Genomic DNA, 23,424 nt, shown 5'->3' with positions numbered 1-23,424 from the left:
AATGTGTTTATATACTAGTCTAGATTGGGGTGTGTCCTTTCCTAATGAGGAAAGACGTTATTGTCTCTTGTTTTCATGTTAGCATTTAAGCGAGCGCTAGTCAGTCCAAGAGTTTATCAAAGTGCAGTTATCAATCATGATTTTCCCATTGTTTCAATTTAAAACTGTAACACTAACCATCAAGAGTTTTACTGTGGTTATTATTAGTAATGTTTATCGTTTAGGGATTTTATATCACGGTTATTGTCACCAATATTATCACGGTATTGTTAAATGTGCTCAAACTACTCATACACACACTTATAACCACGTTTTATTTAATAAATTAAATACAATAAATACCCAATAAACTTTCTTGGCAGAAGAATATATAATTATTATTAATAATGTCCATCCATCCATTTTTCTACCGTTTGTCCCTTTCGGGGTTGCGGGGGTGCTGGAGCCTATCCCAGCTGCACTCGGGCGGAAGGCGGGGTACACCCTGGACAAGTCGCCATCTCATCGCAGGGCCATTTTAATTATTAATAAATAACACCAATTAATGATTTTATAATTATATTGTTCTGGCTGTGTAAGAGACATATTTTTGAGTGTTTAAATATGTTTATCTTCTACCGTTTTAATTTGTAAAAGTTTGTTTTTCAATGATTAAATATAACTTGTGTTGGTTGCATCACACAAATGTACTGTTGTCATATCGCTTCCCGTATCGATCCATTTAAATGTGCACAATTTACTATTTCAGTCGCTCAGACAGTAATGTGTTCATGCAAGTTGAGATTGAGGGAATGTTGGGTTTTAACAGAGAAAGGCGTAAATGTCTCTTGTTCTCATGTTAGCATTCAAGTCAGTAAATGAGCAGTGTCACTGCCCTGATTGCCTTATTCTTGATTCCTTTGCTTGATTTTTTTTTTTTTTTTTTTTTTTTTTTTTTACAACTCTTGGTGACTCCTTTCCTCTGTCAGCTGTAGCTGTCGGGGGATGGGCAATTGTCAGCCCATTCATAAACAGATGCTGTCTGTGGTGTGTGTGTGTGTTCTCTTCAGGAGGCCCCACCATGCTCCGTCCACTGTTGTTGTTGAACCTAGAACCATCTGCTGAAGTACTTGAAGCTTGCAAGGAGCTGGGGGAGGTGTGGGAACCACAGGGAGGGGTTGGAGCAGCATTTACATTTTTATTTTAATGAAGGGCCTCTGAAAGAAACGCATATCAAATGTGAAGAAGTTCGGACTTAAGAACTTTCAGTTTTGGGTAATTTTGGTGGCGGCAGTGGACCAAAGCGGTAGTGTTTTGCCAGAAGAAGACCACATTTCCCATGAGGACTAGCTGACATGATGTCGGCTAATATTGTCACAACATATTCTGTCTCTAATGGCTATGCTGATGTTAAATAGCAGACACTATCAAGAAACGATCTTGGATGGCGCTACTACCAAGAATGTATCGGGGCGGATGCAGGTTTTTTCAAAGAAAGTAGTGTGGAACTGCGAACTATCAAGCTGGTGGCAATTTATTGCTACCGTGCAAATTTCCGATAGCTAACATTAGCATTACAATTTTGATTTGAGCATAGAAAATCACTTACTAGTTTAGTTTCAACAGAGGCAAGGCCGCTTCACGCCAGTGAGTGATAGCCAGGGCAATGTTGATCCTTGACTGTGCTTTTATCCGGTTAGCCTCCATTTTTCTTTTTGTCTCCTCAGACTAAACTTTTCGTTTCTTTGGTTGTTTTGTAGTTTTGGCCATGATAGCAGTAATTGCACGAACACCTTCTTCTTTTAGCTTTTTGGCGGCACGTAGGCGTTTGCATCGACTTCCGTTTTTTTAACGAATGGTGAAGGGGGTGTGATGTATGCCGTAAATCAAGTCAGAACATTTGTAGTTTTTTGTGTGGCAGGGTTCCTGCCCCCCTCCTCAAAGTCTTTAAGTACCAGTAAAAACGACACAGACCTCCTCAGGCCATGACAGTGGTGTCATTCAACTAGTTGTAAGTCCATGTATCATCCCAAAACTCATGGAAATACTTTATGAAGGATGAAAAGTTACTTAGTGTTGCTATAAATAAATACGAAGGTTGGGAATCGTGCAGTAACTTGCAATAAAATACTACTGAAATGTTTTGCCAACAATAAAGGTATAGCCGTAGAAGAGCAAGACGTGCTTCCACACACTTGGTGTTAGTTGCTTCTTTAATGGAGGGCTCCCATCACTCATTTCATGAGTGATGGGAGCTTCGTGTTATTCTCTGGCAGATCAGGTGCGTTATAACTATGAGTGAGGATGAACACAGAGTGCCAAATCTATTAATAAATGAATGTATGGGAAACACTGGGACGGATAAATTCTAGAGTAGGGCTGAGTATGAATGTTTTGTATCGGTAGATATCGACAATTATTGATATTTTTTATGACTTGTAGAAAATAAGGAACAAGAGAAACATAAATGTTAACATTTTATTATATTTTATTTACACAATGCCCTCAGCTATCAAGGCAGAAAGGAAATGTCAACACAAGCATGGAAAACACTCAAAGTCAACAAAATAGTAAAATCACATTGAACACTTAACAATAATCTCTTAAAAATAAGGAATATGTAAGAAACGAAAATAGTAAGAAAATAGTGCAAAGTGTGAAAATGTAAACATAGAGAAAGCTGAGAACTATTTTCTGCAGGTTTAGTGGCAGAATGTTATGTCTGTGCTTTAAAGGGTCAGCGCGGCTAAGGTGGTGTGGTATTAGCACTCTTGCCTTGCATCATTTACAGACCACATTGGTCTGACTACGGTCCCTTTGAAAACATCCAAAAACTGTCCAGGTGACTTTTCCTCTTTTGTCCACAATTTCTTCATTTTGACTTTCTCTTCTCACTCCATGCAGAGAATCAAGCAAACTTGATAGTTGATATTGTCACCTGATTGACTGTTATCAGTGATCACTTCCTGCGTTGCTCGGTTACCAGAGAGCGAGTGCCTTTGCTGCCTTACTTGTACTTTTTTCCTACGAAGAAAAAAACAATGATCAAACGTTTTATCCAGCGCATTTTTATTGATATCGATGACGTGTTTGTGGCGATATATATTGATATGGTTTTATCGCCCACCCTTGGCGTGTTACTTCGTGGACATTGACAATTGTCTTCCATAAAAATTAGGTCATCCGTCTGCCATTGCATGAATCCTGCCTGCTTGTTTGGGTAAGGGTGTCCAATAATCCCTGCGAGTGGACGGTCTCACCTCACCAACCACAGGCTTTGCATACAAAACAAAGAGAGCGAGTCCACAGGTCACAGGATATTTGAGGTGACCACGACCTGAAGCACTTTGGTTCTGTTTGTGATCTCTTCTAGAGTCACCACTGTTGTTCCAACAGTCCAAAATGGCGCCATTAATTGCATGTTTGCAAGCAGAATGATCAAGGGAAAGCCACAAAGGATGACATGAATGCTTCCGTCAGACTTGATGAGCCAGCTATTATGATGATGTTTGAATAGTTGCAAACAGTAGAGCGCTGTCTCTGCTTGTGTGTTGTCATACATCCTTGCACTTATTAACAACTCTGTCTGTTTTGGTCACCGGGGCTAGTGCTGCTGTAATCCCGTTAATGGATTAGATTAGCGTCTGCAGCGGCCTCCTGCAAGATGAGTGCTAACCAAAAGGAAAGGTCTTGTTTACTAAGAGCAAGTTGGAAAAATGTTCTTTTGAGAGCACAACACTTGCACAACACCAAAAATTTACATTCCGTGGCTATAAACTACTCTAACATCACATCACAATATGTAGGGCTACAACAATTAATCCACCAAATCGATTAATTCGATGAGACATATTATTTAGATTAACTGTTTGAGTGTAACTAATAAAAACCGTAAATCGCCCAGAACTTCAAACATACAAATGTAGTCACTGAAATAGAGCATACATGAGAGCGGTGGTGTGTGTGCGCTGTGATCTGTGTGGTGACAAACAGCGGTTATTTTTCGTTTAAAGGCAAACATTTGTTGATTATATCATGTATGTTATTATAATTATATCATGTATTATATCATAATGTTGATCATGTACATTTATTAGAAGAAAAACAAGAATAAAGGTTATGGGTTGCAGAAAAATGGTTTATTTTAACTATTTTCCCTAAAACACGCATTGAGACTAAACGTGTTTTACCGATTACCTGATTAATCGAAAGATTACTTGATTGTTAAAATAATCCATAGCTGCAGCTCTAGTGTTTTGTATACATCCGAAATAGGAATGTAACTTGTTAAAATTTAATATCACGGTTATCGCTCCCAGAATTATCACATTTATTATCATTATCGCAGTATTGTTCAATGTACTTAAAAAGTTCTGACACACTAAACTCGTAGACAAAGTTTTTTTTTTTAAATAACTATAATAGACAGACTGTTAGAAAAGCCACTCTTTTGCATGTTTTGTGTTTCTTATGCTTATGCTAGTATTTTATCTGTTTTAATGGCTCAGCTTTTATTGTTTTGAGTATTGGTTTGGACTGTAACACTTATTATTAAAATGAAAAGTGCGTAGCAAATAAGATCTATAATTATTATTTCCTGTGGTTGTTGTGGCGTCCTGTTAAGCGGTCCTTGAACGCGCCGTAAAAACCTGTCTCGTATCCCTCGGCGTATAAAACGATCTCTCTAAGAAAGCACAGCTTTTATGTTCAATGTACACAATTGAGTTGCTCGGGCAGTAATGTGTTTATCTAACTTTAGATTGGAGTATGTAATTTCTTAATAGGGAAACACGTTAATGTCTCTTGTTTTCATGTTAGCATTTAAGTGAGCGAGCTGGCGCCAGTAATTCCATGAGTTTATCCAAGTGCAGTTATCAATCACACATTTTAATTTAAAAGTGTAATACTAACAGGAGTTGTACCACGGTTATCGATAACTGTAATGTTACACCCCTAATCTGGAAGCAGGTGCAATAATTCATTTATCACACTTTTTATAGTAGCTATTAAGCATGTAAATAATTCCATTTCGGGGACGTTTTTAGTGTACTAGTTTTTTTTCGTCATATGAAACTTAAAGGACACGCGCTCTGTTATCAATCAGGAGTCACTGATTTACTCCTGTAACATGTTCTGAGATCCTCAAGTCAAACGGCAGACGCGGAAGTTGCAATTAAGCCTTTTATTTTGGTTGTTCTCCACAGGGAATCCACCCACAGATGGACAGACTGTGGATGGAAGAGAGCGAGAAACAGAAAGTGTGACAAGGAAGGAGGATAATAATAATATACAGGACTCGACAAAAGGTAAAGATCATTTTAAACATTTGATTTTCTACTGTATGTCAGTCGACTAGCATCATTTTACTTTGTTTGAAATCACTAAACTCAAGTTTTGATGAGGAAAAACAAAAGCTTCATTATTTCAATAGAAAAAACCCTTGGATAGGCCCATAAGTCAATTAACCGACAATAAATGAAAATATGGTCTGTAACTTGTCCTGCGTTGATAATTCGCCATGTTCATGCTTCAAGAGCATTCACACTTGTCATTGGTTTCTGTGGCTGCAGGCGTTTGTACTACAAATAAACTGTATTATTGATAATGGCTGTAAAACTCCCAACGGTTAGTATTACCGTATTAAATAAAAATGGTCGAAAAACTGTTATTCTTAATTGCACTTTGATGCGGACGGACTGGCGCTATCTTAAATGCTAACACGTAAACAACAGACAATGTCTTCCGAAACGCCATTCCCGATCTAAATGTGTATAAACACATTGAGTTTTAAACAAGCGAGATAAAGTATTCTCAGTATACAAAAGATGTGCTGTTTTTGCACAAAACAGACAACGAAGATTCCGTTCAACAGGAAGTGAACTCAACTGACGTCACATAAACCGGAAGTGAAAACAACTGATCAACTTTCACAATTTGGACGGCGTGGCGCAGTGGCAGAGTGGCCGTGCGCGACCCGAGGGTCCCTGGTTCAATCCCCACCTAGTACCAACCTTGTCATGTCCGTTGTGTCCTGAGCAAGACACTTCACCCTTGCTCCTGATGGGTGCTGGTTAGCGCCTTGCATGGCAGCTCCCTCCATCAGTGTGTGAATGTGTGTGTGAATGGGTAAATGTGGAAGTAGTGTCAAAGCGCTTTGAGTACCTTGAAGGTAGAAAAGCGCTATACAAGTACAACCCATTTATCATTATTTATAATTTAAAATACAAGATAAACATATTTAAACATAAAAACAATATCGCTCTTATGAAGCCAGAACAATATTTGTTTCCTCTGCCAAGAAAGTATATTGTCTGTTCATTTTAGTTATTAAAAACTTGGTTAAAGGATTTTGTGTGTATAAGTACTTTTTGAGCACATTCAACAACCATTTTGATCACGATAACTTTATTTTGTTCATTGTTTTGGTTGTGTACAGTACAGGCCAAAAGTTTCGACACACTTTCTCATTTTAATGCGTTTTCTTTATTTTCATGACTATTTACATTGTAGATTGTCACTGAAGGCATCAAAACTTTGACACCTGTGAAGTGAAAACAATTTCAGGTGACTACCTCTTGAAGCTCATTGAGAGAATGCCAAGAATGTGCAAAACAGTAATCAGTGCAAAGGGTGGCTATTTTGAAGAAACTAGAATACAAAACATGTTTCAGTTATTTCACCTTTTTTGTTAAGTACATAACTCCACATGTGTTCATTCATCATTTTGATGCCTTCAGTGACAATCTACAATCATGACAAGGTAGTCATGAAAATAAAGAAAACGCATTGAATGAGAAGGGGTGTCCAAACTTTTGGCCTGTACTGTATATTTGAGTGTCCCCCACCCTCTCCCCAACAGAGACGGAACTCATTTTATTGCTTTTGATTGTGATTTTTATTCAAGTGCAACAGTTTGCTTCCAGAGTATATTTTATTTGTATTGTTTTATTTCACATTGTATTCAAAAGTACACACTTCATATTGAGAGAAAAAAGTGTCCAGGGGGGCCACGGTGTATGTGTGTATAAACGATATATACTGTAAAACTCTGCTGTACAGTATGTATGTTGGGGTTCCTTTTTTTCAGGAACACTCATACCAAAAATCACGTCCGATGGAATTCTAAAAACGTTATGACAGACCACCTCAAGAAAACGGAATGAAATGTTACAGTTTTTTACTGAATGGGACACCCAAAATGTATATGAGAATAAAGAAAGTGGGATTTACAATATTAACTATGATCAATAAAACACTGAATATTAACAACATATGAACGTCGCTCCTCTTTACTTCCCAGACCAGCTCCTCGATAGTTGTGTATCTTTTACAATCAAGCAAAACACCACAAAAATGTAAAAAAACAGCAAAATATGAATGCAGAGGGTAATAACCACCAACAATATGATACATTATCACGTAAAAATCTTTTTCTGCATCTGTTTCTGACACACCCGTTTCGGGCAGGCTGCTCTGAAAACAAACCCCGCCCACTCTGCTTTGTTCCTCGTATGAGCTGCTGTGATGCAGATTACCGTATAACACAAACCAAAAGCGCACATTTCAACCATTGAAATACTTTGAATAGTTCAAGGCTTACGGTCATTTAAAAACAGCACTGCCCGTCATAATGGCGGCGACAGTTTTGACATGGCCTGCCCATGGAAGACTATTTCCAACATTTGCATAGTTAGGTTTTTATCTGTAGTAGCAGTGGAGGTGCACTTTGCCTCTGTTGCGTAGTTGTGCTGTTTTCCCTTCCAACTGCTGTTAGTTTCCACTACTGCTGTCTATGGCCTGCTACTCTTACAACTGTGTGTGTGTTCAGTCCTCTCTCTTTGACCTTGGCCCCACTGCTGGTGACATTTCAGTGGTGACTTCAACATCTTCAGCGAATGCATTGAAAATGTCTTTTGATTGGTTTCTGAATGTGGTGTGTGAGGTCAGACAGGGATAAAATCAGCAACTTGGTGTTGTGCCATTTGCACATTGCCATTTTTATGTGCGCTACTTCAAGCCTGGAAACACCTCCCCCCCGAGAGTGGCAGCCTTAGAAGTGTTATCTTCCTCCAAGCACACACACACACTTGGCAGTCAATCTTTCAACTCCTGCAAGTGAGATAGTAAGTGCAGAAAGAAGACGCCATTACAATGGTTAATAAGACGTTTGTACACTTGCTAGATGAGACGACTATGGCCGAGTTACAAGGAAACTGGACTTTATTTTTGGAATATTGCCTATCCTTCACAATCATTTTGAAATGTATTTTTTTAATGCATTCCAACTATTAAATGCAATCAAAAATCTGCCTATAACGCTTTTAAAACATCCAAACACCTCCATTAAGGTTTTATATACACATTGTAAGTATATACTGTACAGGCCAAAAGTTTGCACACACCTTCTCATTTCAATGCGTTTTCTTTATTTTCATGACTATTTACATTATAGATTGTCACTGAAGGCATCAAAACTATGACACCTGTGAAGTGAAAACCCTTTTAGGTGACTACCTCTTGAAGCTCGTCGAGAGAATGCCAAGAGTGTGCAAAGCAGTAATCAGAGCTTTTTGAAGAAAACAAGAATATGAAACATGTTTTCAGTTATTTCAGCATTTTTTGTTAAGTAAATAACTCCACATGTGTTCATTCATAGTTTTGATGCCTTCAGTGACAATCTACAATGTAAATAGTCATGAAAACAAAGAAAACGCATTGATTGAGAAGGTGTGTCCAAACTTCCGGCCTATAATGTATGTAATGTAGTAACATTCACAATAACATTTATCACTTACATATTTTGATCATTTTAAGCATTAATTTAAAAAACGCATCACAATGTTCACTTGTTTCCCACAACACAACTGATTACTCTCTGCCGACTTCATGACAGCCAACAAACATAATAAACATCACTTACTGTACAATGTCTTCTGTCATTAGGACGCCGACTGCTAGGATGTTCGCCGTTTTAGATGAAAATGACTCATAATCCTCAAGAAGAAAAGGGGCGGGGACCCAAGCACCTTTTCGTCTTGTTCTCACCATTCCCGTGTCTAAATTGGCTGTCAAAGTGTACCAACTTGTCGGAATATGTCTATCTTTCTACTATCCAGGTGAGAGGCATAATTTATGATCTAAAATAAACTTTAATGAGCAAGGAAACGAGGAAACACCTCATGTCTCGATGATGTAATCATTGGCACACAAGTTTGTGATCACAGCGTCGCTATAGTTTGTTTGTGTTAGCGCTTAAAATAACAATATTACTAATACTTGTTAATATTCAAGTCACCAAAGGTAAATGGAGTATTGTTGACACTTTTTGGAATGGTTATTTATGGGGTTTTACATATTGCATCACTAGGGAGTCGAGACGTCGGCACCGAGCAGCCATATTTCAAGACCAGTTGAATGCGCATCATAGTGCGTCGGCTTCATAGTGCGTCGTCAGAGAAGCCTCTCTAAACATGCAAGGGGTGGGGGTGAGCCAAAAAGGATGCCCTGTGCTTTGCCTGTCAGGCGCAGAGAAGAGCAAACCGCCGTAACAAGGGAACATCAAAAGAGCGTCTCAAATATATACAGCGCTCTAAGTATACCGGTATTAAGTATATTGTGCTGCCCAATGCTGATGTAGTTGTAAAAAAAAAAAGAAAAAAGAGACCGATATACGTCAAAATGACAAATATCGGCCCGGCCGATAATCCCCTAATCACACTAATATCCACCTGTCGTACAGTTATGTTTTCTATGTTAAAGGAGCAGGGGAGTGGAAAAACAAGTTGACTTGACATGCTTAATTGTGTTTCATTGTATCTAATAAACCATATTGTAGCCGCAAAGTATGTGAAACTGTTTAAAATGCCACAAATTCAGTCGGCCATTTTGAATATTCCGCTTTGGTAATTTCCGTAGATTCTGCGTCACTGTCGTAACGCTTCTGCACTCTGACCATATTATTAGATCAGTCATACTGGAAATATGCAAAAACTTGAAAGAGATGTACTGTTTATCATTCACAATCTTTATGTAAGACAAGAAAACACATATGCATGGCTTTTTTTGTGCATTCTAAATGGTAAACACATATCTAACTATTGATTCAACAGATGGAGGGTCCTCTCATTATACTCTCTAAAAACATCCAGAAAGTGCCATCAATACTCCATTTACTTGTCGTGACTTGAACATGAACCAAATAAGAGTGATATTGTTATTATAAGCGCTAACGCAGACTGACTATTTTAGCGGCGCATTGATAGCAGTGAGTTAACGCTAGCCTACGCTGCTATTGTTGACACGCTATCTTCTGCTTGGTCTCAAACTTGCTAAAAGGAAATTGTAGATTATAAGTCATGCAGCTCTCACCCGCTAGGAGACAAATGTGGCCGTGGACCGACAGGCTGGTCCTCTTTCACATTCCCGAGATAGCAAAATAGACCCCAAAAGACGCTTCATGCAGGAACTTTTTTTTAACCCTTCATGTGGATTGTGATTGAATCTTCATCTAAACAGAATAATGTGAGCGTCCCGGACGTCAGTCGGCATCCCAGCGAGAGTGGAAATATTACAGTAAGTGTTTGTTTTATGATGGTTAGTTTGTGTGTTTAGCACCTAGCAATGCTGCTAATGCTATAGTATCACAATAAAGCTACATCTATCACTCGACTTCTATAATGTATCGCTCATCCTCTTTGTGTTCGGGCCTACATGTAAATGGAGTATTGATGGCACTTTCTGGATATTTTTAGAGAAGAGTATAGTGAAAGGACCCTCCATCTGTTGACTCAATTATTTACCATTTATAATGCATAACAAAATAAAAACATGTGTTCTTTTCTTCAATAAAAATAGTAAATAATAAACAGCACATCTCTTTACATTATTTCGAGTATGACTGATCTAATAATATGGTCAGAGTGCAGAAGTGTTTCTACACTGACGTAGAATCTACGGAAATTACCAAAGGTGTTCGGAGCGGGAAATGTATAATGGCTGACTGAATTTGTGGCATTTTGTGAGGTTTGATGGACATAACTTGTTTTTCCACTCTACTGCTACTGCAAACAGTAGCGACTGAAGCAGTATAAAAGTGAGGTGTATGATTGTCCAGCACCATGTATGGAGTACAAGTTGTACTGGATTCACACACCACTAATTTGTCCTGGCTGACCTCTTTGCTCCTTCATACATGTCAGAAGCTGCAGCTGCATTCCACTCACATCAATCTCAAAGATGGGCTTTCTGTCACTCCTCTTTCTACATTCCATTTCTTTCCTTTCCCCTCCCCGTCCTTATTGTGCTCTTTTTAATTGTCCCTCTTCTTTCTCCCCTGCACTCAGTCCGTCTCTGTGTATCTTTGTGTCGCTCCGCCTTTCCCAGCCCTGTCCGCCTGTAAGATGATCGCATTTTCCGTGTCCCTGACAGCTTTTGGGGCCCGTGTGTAAGCTGTGCTCTGATGAAATCCGAGGCAAAAGAACAAATTGTACCCTGTAATGAACTCAGGCGTATCAGATATGTCTTTTATTTTTATATGTATGTATCTATGTATATATACACACACACATATATATATATATATATATATATATATATATATATATATATATATATATATATATATATATATATATATATATATATATATATATACACACATATATATGTGTGTGTGTGTGTGTGTGTGTGTGTGTGTGTGTGTGTGTGTATACATACAGTCGCAATCAAAAGTTTACATAAACTTGTAAAGAACATAATTTCATGGCTGTCTTGACTTTCCAATCCTTTCTACAACTGTTTTTTTTTTTTTTGTGATCGAGTGATTGGAGCACATACTTGTTGGCCACAAAAAACATTCATGAAGTTTGGTTCTTTTATGAATTAATTATGGGTCTACTGGAAATGTGACTAAATCTGCTGGGTCAAAAGTATACATACAGCAAAGTTAATATTTGGTTACATGTCCCTTGGCCAGTTTCATTCACTGCAATAAGGCGCTTTTGGTAGCCATCTACAATCTTCTGGCAAGCTTCTGCTTGAATTTTTGACCACTCGTCTTGACAAAATTGGTGCAGTTCAACTAAATTTATTGGTTTTCTGACATGGACTTGTTTCTTCAGCATTGTCCACACATTTAAGTCAGGACTTTGGGAAGGCCATTATAAAACCTTAATTCTAGCCTGATTTAGCCATTCCTTTACCACTTTTGACGTGTGTTTGGGGTCATTGTCCTGTTGGAACACAAAACTGCGCCCAAGACCCAACCTCCGGGCTGTTAGATTGTCCTGAAGAATTTGGAGGTAATCCTCCTTTTTCATTGTCCCATTTACTCTCTGTAAAGCACCAGTTCCATTGACAGCAAAACAGGCCCAAAGCTGTGTATTGCGGCCAACCAGCTCAATTTTTGTTTCATCTGACCGCATAACTTTCCTCCAGAAGGTCTTATCTTTGTACATGTGATGTCAGATGAAACAAAAATTGAGCTGTTTGGCCACAATACCCAGCAATATGTTTGGAGGAGAAAGGGCGAGGCCTTTAATCCCAGGAACACCATACCCACCGTCAAGCATGGTGGTGGTAGTATTATGCTCTGAGTCTGTTTTGCTGCCAACGGAAACGGTGCTTTAAATGGGACAATGAAAAAAGAGGATTACCTCCAAATTCTTCAGGACAACCTAAAATCATCAGCCCGGAAGTTGTGTGGACAATGCTGAAGAAAAACAAGACCATGTCAGAAAACCAACAAATTTAGCTGAACTGCACCAATTTTGTCAAGAGGAGTGGTCAAAAATTCAAGCAGAAGCTTTGCCAGAAGCTTGTAGATGGCTACCAAAAGTGCCTTATTGCAGTGAAACTGGCCAAGGGACATATAACCAAATATTAACATTGCTGTATGTATACTTTTGACCCAGCAGATTTGGTCACATTTTCAGTAGACCCATAATAAATTCATAAAAGAACCAAACTTCATGAATGTTTTTTGTGACCAACAAGTATGTGCTCTAATCACTCTATCACAAAAAAATAAGAGTTGTAGAAAGTATTGGCAACTCAAGACAGCCATGACATTATGTTCTGTTACAAGTGTCTGTAAACTTTTGATCGCGACTGTATATACCGTATTTTCCGCACTATAAGGCGCACCTAAAAACCACAATTTTTCTCAAAAGCTGACAGTGCGCCTTATAACCCGGTGCGCTTTATTACGATTCATTTTCATAAAGTTTCGATCTCGCAACTTCGGTAAACAGCCGCCATCTTTTTTCCCGGTAGAACAGGAAGCGCTTCTTCTTCTACGCAAGCAACCGCCAAGGAAAGCACCCGCCCCCATAGAACAGGAAGCGCTTCTTCTTCTACCCGCCCCCGGAAGAAGAAGAAAAAACGCGCGGATATCACCGTACGTTTCATTTCCTGTTTACATCTGTAAAGACCACAAAATGGCTCCTACAAAGCGACAAGGATCCGGTTCATAAAAAGACGCAATCTCTCCATCCGCACACGGATTACTACCGTATTTCACAGCAACTGATATTCCTGTGAACCGCACTGTGTAACGGGAGCACGTACGGTGAATATTCGCACCACAGGGAATGAGAAGTCATCCTTCACTGTGGTTCTAGCTTGCCATGCTAACTTCCACCCATGGTGATATTCAAAAGGAAGACCTTGCCAAAAGAGACCTTTCCAGCCGGCGTCATCATAAAAGCTAACTCGAAGGGATGGATGGATGAAGAAAAGATGAGCGAGTGGTTAAGGGAAGTTTACGCGAAGAGGCCGGGTGGCTTTTTTCACACAGCTCCGAAGGCGAACACACCTTCACTAAGACGGGCAGACAGCGCCGGACGACATACGCCAACATTTGCCAGTGGATCGTAAATGCCTGGGCAGATATTTCGGTCACAACTGTGGTCCGAGCTTTCCGGAAGGCAGGATTCACAGAACTGCTGCACAACCACAGCGACACTGAATCCGATGACTTCGACGAGACGGAGCCGGCCATTTTTGGATCCCACGCTTGCGCAACTTTTCAATTCGGACACCGAAGACGAAGAATTCGAAGGATTTACGAATGAAGAATAACTTCAGAAGGTGAGCGCTATGTTTATTTTGTGTGTTGTGACATTAACGTTCGAGCAACATTATGTTGCTTTTGCTCTACACCATTTTGAATTTTACTATGTTTGTGATTGCACATTTGCGTACATTTTGGGACAGAGTTGTTAGAACGCTGGTTTTCAATATATTATTAAAGTTTGACTGAACTATCTGACTGTTTTTTTGACATTTACTTTAGCGCAGCGTTTTTTTGACATTCACTTTAGCGCAGCGTAGGCGCGGCTTATAGTCCGGGGCGGCTTATTGGTGGACAAAATTATGAAATATGTAATTCATAGAAGGTGCGGCTAATAATCCGGTGCGCCTTATAGTGCGGAAAATACGGTATATGGTGATCCCACTCGGCATGCACTTCTAGGGGAAAAAAAAAAGTAGGTTGAGTTGAATGTGGAACCTCTTTAGTTTTAAGAGAAGACTTGCGGGAAAGCCGAGTCCAGACCTGGAGATGTAAACAACTCAATTCACTGGAAGAGACCAGTTGTTTAGTTCTGGCAGACATTTTTCTTTATTTTTCTCAATGCTGGATTATGGAATATAGCTAAGCACCCTGTGGGAGGCTACATTCTAGATGCTGACCGTAGGCCAAGAGGTTTAGATAGAGAGCTGAGTGTAACCAAAGATGGTGCAGACGTCAGCGTGCTTGTCTACATGCCGGTGTCTGTCTTGTTGATGGCGCTTTTTAGTAGTGACCAGTTTGTACATTAAAATGTCAGATCTGTATCATAAGTTCCAAACATCATCAGGTTGCCAACATACCTGTGGCGGTGGGAACGTAACAAGGAGGCGTGGTCAAAATGACTGCATCATATAATTCCTATAATCAGCAATAATGCATATATTTACCGTATTTTCCGCACCATTAGCCGCACCTAAAAACCACAAATTTACTCAAAAGCTGACAGTGCGGCTTTTAACCCGGTGCGCTTTATATATGGATAAATATTAAGATTCATTTTCATAAAGTTTCGGTCTCGTAACTACGGTAAACAGCCGCCATCTTTTTTCCCGGTAGAACAGGAAGAGCTTCTTCTTCTACGCAAGCAACCGCCAAGGTAAGCACCCGCCCCCATAGAACAGGAAGCGCTTCTTCTTCTACTGTAAGCAACCACCCGCCCGCGTAGAAGAAGAAAAAGCGCGCGGATATTACCGTACGTTTCATTTCCTGTTTACATCTGTAAAGACCACAAAATGGCTCCTACTAAGCGACAAGGATCCGGTTCATGAAAAGACGCAATCTCTCCATCCTCACACGGATTACTATTTCACAGCAACTGATATTCCTGTGAACCGCACTGTGGATACAACGGGAGCACGTACGGTGAATATTCGCACCACAGGGAATGAGAAGTCGTCCTTCACTGTGGTTCTAGCTTGCCATGCTAATGGCCTGAAACTTCCACCCATGGTGATATTCAAAAGGAAGACCTTGCCAAAAGAGACCTTTCCAGCCGGCGTCATCATAAAAGCTAACTCGAAGGGATGGATGAAGAAAAGATGAGCGAGTGGTTAAGGGAAGTTTACGCGAAGAGGCCGGGTGGCTTTTTTCACACAGCTCCGTCCATGTTGATATACGACTCTATGCGCGCCCACATCACAGATGGTGTCAAAAAACAAGTGAAGCACACAAATACAACACTCGCCGTCATTCCGGGTGGATTAACCAAAGAACTCCAACCGCTGGATATTGGTGTCAACAGGGCATTCAAATCACGACTGCGAACGGCGTGGGAACAATGGATGACCGAAGGCGAACACACCTTCACTAAGACAGGCAGACAGCACCGGACGACATACGCCAACATTTGCCAGTGGATCGTAAATGCCTGGGCAGATATTTCGGTCACAACTGTGGTCCGAGCTTTCCGGAAGGCAGGATTCACAGAACTGCTGAACAGTGACACTGACTCCGATGACTTCGACGAGACGGAACCGGCCATTTTGGATCCCACATTTGCCCAACTTTTCAATTCGGACACCGAAGACGAAGAATTCGAAGGATTTACGAATGAAGAATAACTTCAGAAGGTGAGCGCTATGTTTATTTTGTGTGTTGTGACATTAACGTTCGAGCAACATTATGTTGCTATTGCTCTGCACTATTTTGAATTTTACTATGTTTGTGATTGCACATTTGCGTACATTTTGGGACAGAGTTGTTAGAACGCTGGTTTTTAATATATTATTAAAGTTTGACTGACCTATCTGACTGTTTTTTTGACATTCCCTTTAGCGCAGCGTAGGCGCAGCTTATAGTCCGGGGCGGCTTATAGGTGGACAAAGTTTTGAAATATGCCATTCATTGAAGGTGCGGCTAATAATCCGGTGCGCCTTATAGTGCGGAAAATACGGTAGTTTAAAACAGCAAAAAATTGTTGTAGACAAATTTGTAAACAATTGTTATTAATTAGTTTTACCATATTATTGTTTTGTCATTTTGATCTATTTTGTAATTGTAGCTTGTTATACAATCTACTGTGTTGAGAATCTTTCACGTTTCTAGAGACTTTTCCAATCTTTTTTTTGTTATTATTAAGAAGGACTATCATTAAATTTAGCACTTTTTTCTGTATATATTATAGAATAGAATATAGACTCTTTACTTGTGTTGCTCCATGTCCAGGACGAACAGCGAGAGCGGCCCGTTGTTTTTCTCTCCTTAAAAGCTGCCACTGTCCTCCTAATATTTGCACATTTTGTAGACTGCTGTCCACGGGTATAACGGTGATATGTTAAGGTACGTCCACATCCAAGACAAGCTGCCTCTGCTTACGTCATCACAACATCCTGTTCCGCAGTGCCGTTTGCATGACCAGTGGTTGGGTTTTTTTGGCGGCCGAATTTTCATTGCATCAGTAGTCAATAGTGCGCAAATGATAGTGTGTGTGTGTGTGTGTGTGTGTGTGTGTGTGTGTGTGTGTGTGTGTGTGTGTGTGTGTGTGTATATTGTATATATTACTATTATTATTTTTGTTTGTTTTATAAACCTGCAACATTTACAAACAGCTGAGAAACAATAATCAAAATAAGTACAAAAACAGTACAAAACAGTGCTGAGGCTACGTCTCATGAGGTGGAGGTAAGCTAGCCAATGATGTGTCATGTGCAGCTCACGTGACGACGTCGTCTCCTTTGCTGGAAATATTCGAAAAATGGCGCAGGAAAACAGTACGGATAGTTTAGCGGAGAAACATCTTGAGGTTATTGCTTCAATGGAGAAAAGTGTACGACCTAAGTCGTCAAAAGTGTGGGAACACTTCACTTTAAAGACTTCAAAGAAGACCGTTTTCTGCAAAATGGCACGGAAGTACAACATTGCTTCAGGAGCACCTGAAAAGTAAACATGTTGGAGCCATGGATGAAGGGAAGAACTCACGCAACTTTTTAAGTCCATAGTGGCAACAAGCATTCATGAGTTCAGCTTTTTTGTGAGTAACGTTAACGTTATGCCTTTGTTGCAACGCGGGGCTGATAATGTGTCTCCGGCACATTTGACTCCGTTTTGAGAGAGAAAACCAAATTGGAAATAAACGTAACGGACAGAAATATCTCAGGTTGGTTTCATAATGGATCAATGTAGCCGGGCTACATTAGCCGGGCTAAAGCTATATAAATATATTTAGATTTGAGTGACGCTTTAGTATAACTAAACATTATGAAGGTGCTGGAATATTTCATGCTATTATTCAGAGGCAGCCTAAAATGAATCCCTTATTATTCACAACAGAAACGTGTACAATATCTGATTCAGTTCTGATCTGATGAGTTACATTTCTGTGTTATTATTAGTGTATGCTGCACCCCCAATGTCCAGAACATGGTGCCAGTTTGCTGTTTTTTTTCAATAAAATACTGGAAAGGATAGAAATGTAGTTTGTCTCTTTTATCCGATTATTAATCCATTAATCGAAGTAATGATCGACAGATTAATCAATTATCAAATTAATCGTTAGTTGCAGCCCTAATATATATATATATATATATATATATATATATATATAATCATTTTTATTTTTTACCCCGAATAAGTCACGATTTGTATGTATTTTGCATCTATTCTTAATCGATGCAAAATATCTTATTCTCTCTTAAACCCCCCTCAGCCCTCCCCCAATTTCTTTTTATTTGCCCAAAATCTTTCCTTTCCAGCCACTTCAGTAAATGTTTGGGTAAAATTTTATCAAACAAAACCAGTTTTCTTTTAAGTAATATAGAAAGTTATCAGAGCTGTTTATCTATTTTATGGATGAATGTAGTTAACCATAGAACTGGCAATCCAATATTATTAAAGTATTGATTTTGAATTGAGAATAATTTTGAATCGAATCATTACCCCCAAGAATCAAATCGAATCGTGTGGTCCCCAAAGATTCACAGCACTAATATATACGCTTAAGAGAGCACTGGTGTATATAAGCACCGCCCTCTAAATTGTTGAAGAAAAAAAAAAAGTTGTTTTTTTTAGCCGCACCGTACTATAAGTCAGATGTATACGTTAGAAATAAGATAATACAGAAAAGGTTCTGTAAATGTTTATTTACTTACCATAATACTTTCCAAACGGTGTCTGTAACACGCCAGTAAAACGGCTGATCACACAAAACAGAAGTCATCGCCATGGACCCACTAGCTGCGCAAGCTAGCTCTCCAATCAGCTTAACAGACTGAATAACTCTAATCCACACTTATGTCTGTTTCATTTACTTAACAGCCATAAAATGACATATATATATCCATCCATCCATTTTCTACCGCTTGTCCCATTCTTACATTATATCACTTTAATTTGTTTTCAAGTGAAAAGCACTCATTTATAAGGTGTGACGGCTTTTGTTTTGCTGTGGCGAGACACCACGATCTATTACATAAAGGGGAAACCCTGCTCACTGCATGTAAACACTACTTTGTTGTCCACTTTGGGCTTGGTGCATTGATTAGTGAAGCGACTGGTGGTGGTTTTCTTCAAGTGTATAAATAGCCCTGTGTCCTGCTGCTGTAGGCAGAAAGTGCTAACATACCTTCTAAACACTTCCAAAAGGTCAGGAGAGTGAAGCGCACACAATCGCTGTCAAATACACGGGCCCACTCCCACTGGGGAACAGCAGGACAAACGGGCTGGTTTTTGAGCAGTGGTTATTACCATCTACTTCTTAAATTATTATTTCTTCAAAGACTAAATACTGCTATCATAAGTGTATATGTTGTATCTGCATATACGTCAAAATGCCAAATACCAGCGCCGATAATCGGTCGATTTTTAGTGTACTGTATTATTAAATTTCTCTGTTGTGTGTGTTTATCCACAGGACCTGTGAAAGCAAAGTCCTTGATCCAAACAGCATTCCCCTTCCCAAACACACACACACACACATTCAGTGTTCAGCAAGTCGTCAGCAATGCCAAGAGGGCCTGATCCGCCAGTTGCCCACTCTGAACAACCCGGCCTCTTCACCCCAGACCCTTGAGGCCGTACCTGCTAAGTCCGCAACTCCCTCGTCAACCTGGGAACCAGAGGAAACCAGTTCTCCTTTCAGCCCGGGGAGGCCCTCCAGCCCAATCAGGAGCTGCAGCCCTGTGCTCCCCTCACAGGTAAGCTTTGTCAAAACTACGTCTGGGCCTCCAAACATTCATGCACTAAACTAGTCCCACTTTTAAATAAGTCCCATGGAAACACCTTAATCCGATCGTGTTTGGTTTTTGAACAGTCGGACTAACACACCTCGATTATGCGATTGGAAACTGGATATCTCCCGTAAACACTGCAGCACAGGTCAACCCGGAAGCAGATAACATTCAGTAAAAACATAAGCAACATTTTTACTAGGGTTGTACGGTATACTGGTACTAGTATAGTATCGTGGTACTAATGTATACCGGTACTAGTATAGTAGCGCGGTACTAATGAATCAAAAACGGTACTATACTCTGTTTGAAAAGTACCGGTTTCCACCTTTTTTTCCCTTTTTTTTTTAACGGTCATGATGGTGCTTCGTCACGTCATGACCTTGCTAGTTTTACGAGCAGAAGAGCATGTTCGGCAGCGCACACACACGGAGTACTTATAAGCAGACAGTGTGTAGACAGAAAAGGGAGAATGGACGCATTTTGGCCTAAAAACTAAAGATAATAGGGAAGTTACAACACTGAAACGCCTTGAGGAAGAGGTGCTTTAAGACATGGCTAGCTAGCTAGCAGCTAACATCCATCCACAGTTGGCAGTGTTTTAGCTACTTCTAAATCACTAATCCTCGCCTCCAAGGTTTGGAGGTAGCGGGGGTGTATATTGTAGCGTCCCGGTGTTGTGCCGGTCTTGTGCCGGGTAATGCACCCCCGGCGTAGAATGCACCCCCTGACGGGAGTGTTATATTAACTAAAGCCCACACTTAGTTTCTACGTGCAAGATTGAATCTATTTGAAAAAGTTATTTAATAAGAAGCCAAAAGTGCAAAAACAATAATGTTCGTGTTGGAGGAGTTGTGAATGAATGAAATATGAAATCCGTGCGGCAGTCGCTGCTGGGCCACAACATTAGGTACACCTGCAGACTGCAGCACGGATTTCATATTTAATTCATTCACAACTCCTCCAACACAAACATTATTGTTTTTGCACTTTTGGCTTCTTATTAAATAACTTTTTCAAATAGATTCAATCTTGCACGTGGAAACTTTAAGTGTGGGCTTTAGTTGATATAACACTCCCGTCAGGGGGTGCATTATCCGGTACAAGAGTTAGTGCTACAAAGGGTTCTGGGTATTTGTTCTGTTGTGTTTATGTTTTACTGTGCGAATGTTCTCCCAAAATGTGTTTGTCATTCTTGTTTGGTGTGGGTTCACAGTGTGGCGTATATTTCTAACAATGTTAAAGTTGCTTAAACAGCCACTCTCAGTGTAAACTGTATCGCTGTTGATGAAGTATGAATTGCATTTACGTAAGTGTGCGTACAGGAGCCGCACATATCTTGTGACTGGGTGGGCACGTTGTTAGAAGGGATATAAAGCGGACGTGACGTCAGCTCGTAGAGGACGTTAAAAGCCGTGCCTGTAAGGCACGCCCCCAAGACTGTGGAATACGAGGTATAATGACTGATGAACACCTTCGTTCGATAATGAGGGATGCCTCAGCTCAAAGCCTGAGCCTCGACATTAATGTACTAGCATCCAAGAAAAGATGGCAGGTATCTGGCTTGGGCACATCAGATTAGATCAGTGTGTTGCAAACTGAGCAGTTTAAAGTCCTGAATGGTTGGTTTATTCATTATTTGATTTTCAAATTTATTAGCCTGTGGAAAAAGTTAATGTTGATATTTACCTCAGAAGGCTGCAAATAGAAAAGAGGCATTCAATTTTTATTTAAATTGTATTTGATATGCCATTGATATTTTTTAATTTTTATTATTATTATTTAAAACTCGATTTTGCATGTCACTATAAAGTTATATAAGCCTTGCTTGTTCAATATTTAATGCAAAACTTGTTTGTGTCCCTATTAAAAGGTTAATTTGTTCAACCTTGGCCCGCGGCTTTGTTCAGTTTTAAATTTTGGCTCACTCTATATTTGAGTTTGACACCCCTGGTCCAGAACAATAGCAACCTTCCTCTGGAACTTTATCGGCCGGGGAACGAACGCTCTTTTCCTTCTGATTTAAAACTCCTTTAGCAAGCCACAGAGTCTTTTGAATAAACTCCGATACATTCCTATAATTCTGCGTCCGAAAATTAATTTGAAAAACTCTTCCGCCGGTCTTTCTTTGCATAGGACCTGCATCCGCCCCGATACATTCTTGGTAGTAGCGTCATGTTCGTAGCGCAATCCAAGATCATTTCTTGCTGCTGTCTGCTATTTAACATTAGCATATCCTTTAGAAACCTAATATTTGTGCCAATTTTACAGCACTTGAAACAAGTTGTAAGGAACCGCAGATTCGAGTGTGACTTCATAGGTCAACTGGAAAAGCAATACATGTTTCTATGCTAAAATGAACACGGCATTTAGTCACGTTAGAACAGACCTAGGCAAATTAAGATCCGGGGACCATATGCGGCCCGTTAAGCTTTTCAATCTGGCCCGCCAAATCATTTTTTTTTAGATCTTTAAGATTGAAACTATAGATGCCATTATGATGTGCAGTGATGTTTTCAAATTACCGCAAGTGTTGAACTATACAAAGTATTTCAATGGTTGGAATTTGCACATATGCATGATATACTAGTTACTATGGTAATATAAGTCACAGCAGCTCACATGAGGCACCAAGCAGAGTGGGTGGGGAGCGTTTCCACAGCGGCCAGCCATAAATGCGGGTGTCAGGGACAGACGAGGAAGGAGATTTTTACAACAAAGCTTAGTGATATATCAGATCGTAGGTCTTTATTACCCTTCACGTTCATATTTTGCTGTGTTTGTTGCGTTTCACTTGATTGTAAATGATGTTGATCGAGAGGGGGTGTGACGTTCATATGTTGTCAATAGGGCTGCAACAACTAATCGATTAAAATCGATTATAAAAATAGTTGGCGATTAATTTAGTCATCGATTCATTGGATCTGTGCTATGCGCATGAGCACAGGCAAAATTATAATAAAATTTTTTTTTTTTAATAAACCTTTATATATAAACTGCTACATGTACAAACAGCTGAGAAACAATAATCAAAACAAGTATGGTGCCAGTATGCTGTTTTTTTTCAATAAAATACTGGAAAGGATAGAAATGTAGTTTGTCTCTTTTATCCAATTATTAATCATTTAATCGAAGTAATAATCGACAGATTAATCGATTATCAAATTAATCGTTAGTTGCAGCCCTAGTTGTCAATATTCAGTGTTTTATCGTTCATAGATAATACTGTAAATCCCACATTCTTTATTTTCATGTACATTCTGAGTGTCTCATTCAGTAAAAACAATTTAAATTTAGTTTGTGAGGTTTTGTATTAGTGTTCCTAAAAATACATATACCGGCCCCCAGACACATTTTTTTCTCTAAATTTGGTACCCGTGTCAAAATAATTGTTCAGGCCTGTGTTCGAGAGTGAACAGGGACACTTGGACTTCACAAGTATGTGGGAAAACTATTTAAGAAAGACTAATTTAGTGCATGGAAACGTAGTGATAGTTTGCATCATGAAAAGTCTTGATTGGTGTATTTTGCTCCTGCTCTGATGAAGTGTATGTTTCTGATAGAACCGCCGCTACCATAGCCTCCAGACTAATCTGTTCAGGATCCGCCTTTGTTTACAAACCTGTCTTTTTGCTTTTGTCTCATCTAAGCCCCGCCCAAAGGCTTGGTGAGCCGGATTCTTAACATTACAACCGAGTAGTTTTGTTACAG

The 23,424-nt window shown here is 39.6% G+C and overlaps 1 protein-coding gene across 5 annotated transcripts in view; it reads left to right on the top strand.

The window, feature by feature from the left end:
* The window catches only part of LOC133620279 (trinucleotide repeat-containing gene 6A protein-like), a 91,292-nt gene that overhangs the window by 24,584 nt on the left and 43,284 nt on the right, over positions 1-23,424 (top strand). For 4 of the 5 annotated variants that reach the window (XM_061981631.1, XM_061981629.1, XM_061981626.1 and 1 more), the window contains exons 3-4: positions 5,184-5,285; positions 19,398-19,680. The gene's annotated coding sequence lies outside the window, so the exon portion shown is untranslated. The remainder of the gene's footprint in view (positions 1-5,183; positions 5,286-19,397; positions 19,681-23,424) is intronic. The other variant, XM_061981627.1, reaches the window with a different exon arrangement.

The sequence above is a fragment of the Nerophis lumbriciformis genome, linkage group LG24, assembly GCF_033978685.3.
Source record: "Nerophis lumbriciformis linkage group LG24, RoL_Nlum_v2.1, whole genome shotgun sequence".
Classification (NCBI taxonomy): Eukaryota; Metazoa; Chordata; class Actinopteri; order Syngnathiformes; family Syngnathidae; genus Nerophis; species Nerophis lumbriciformis.
The sequence above is the reverse complement of the archived record's forward strand: the minus strand, read 5'-3'. Positions and strand labels throughout refer to the sequence as shown.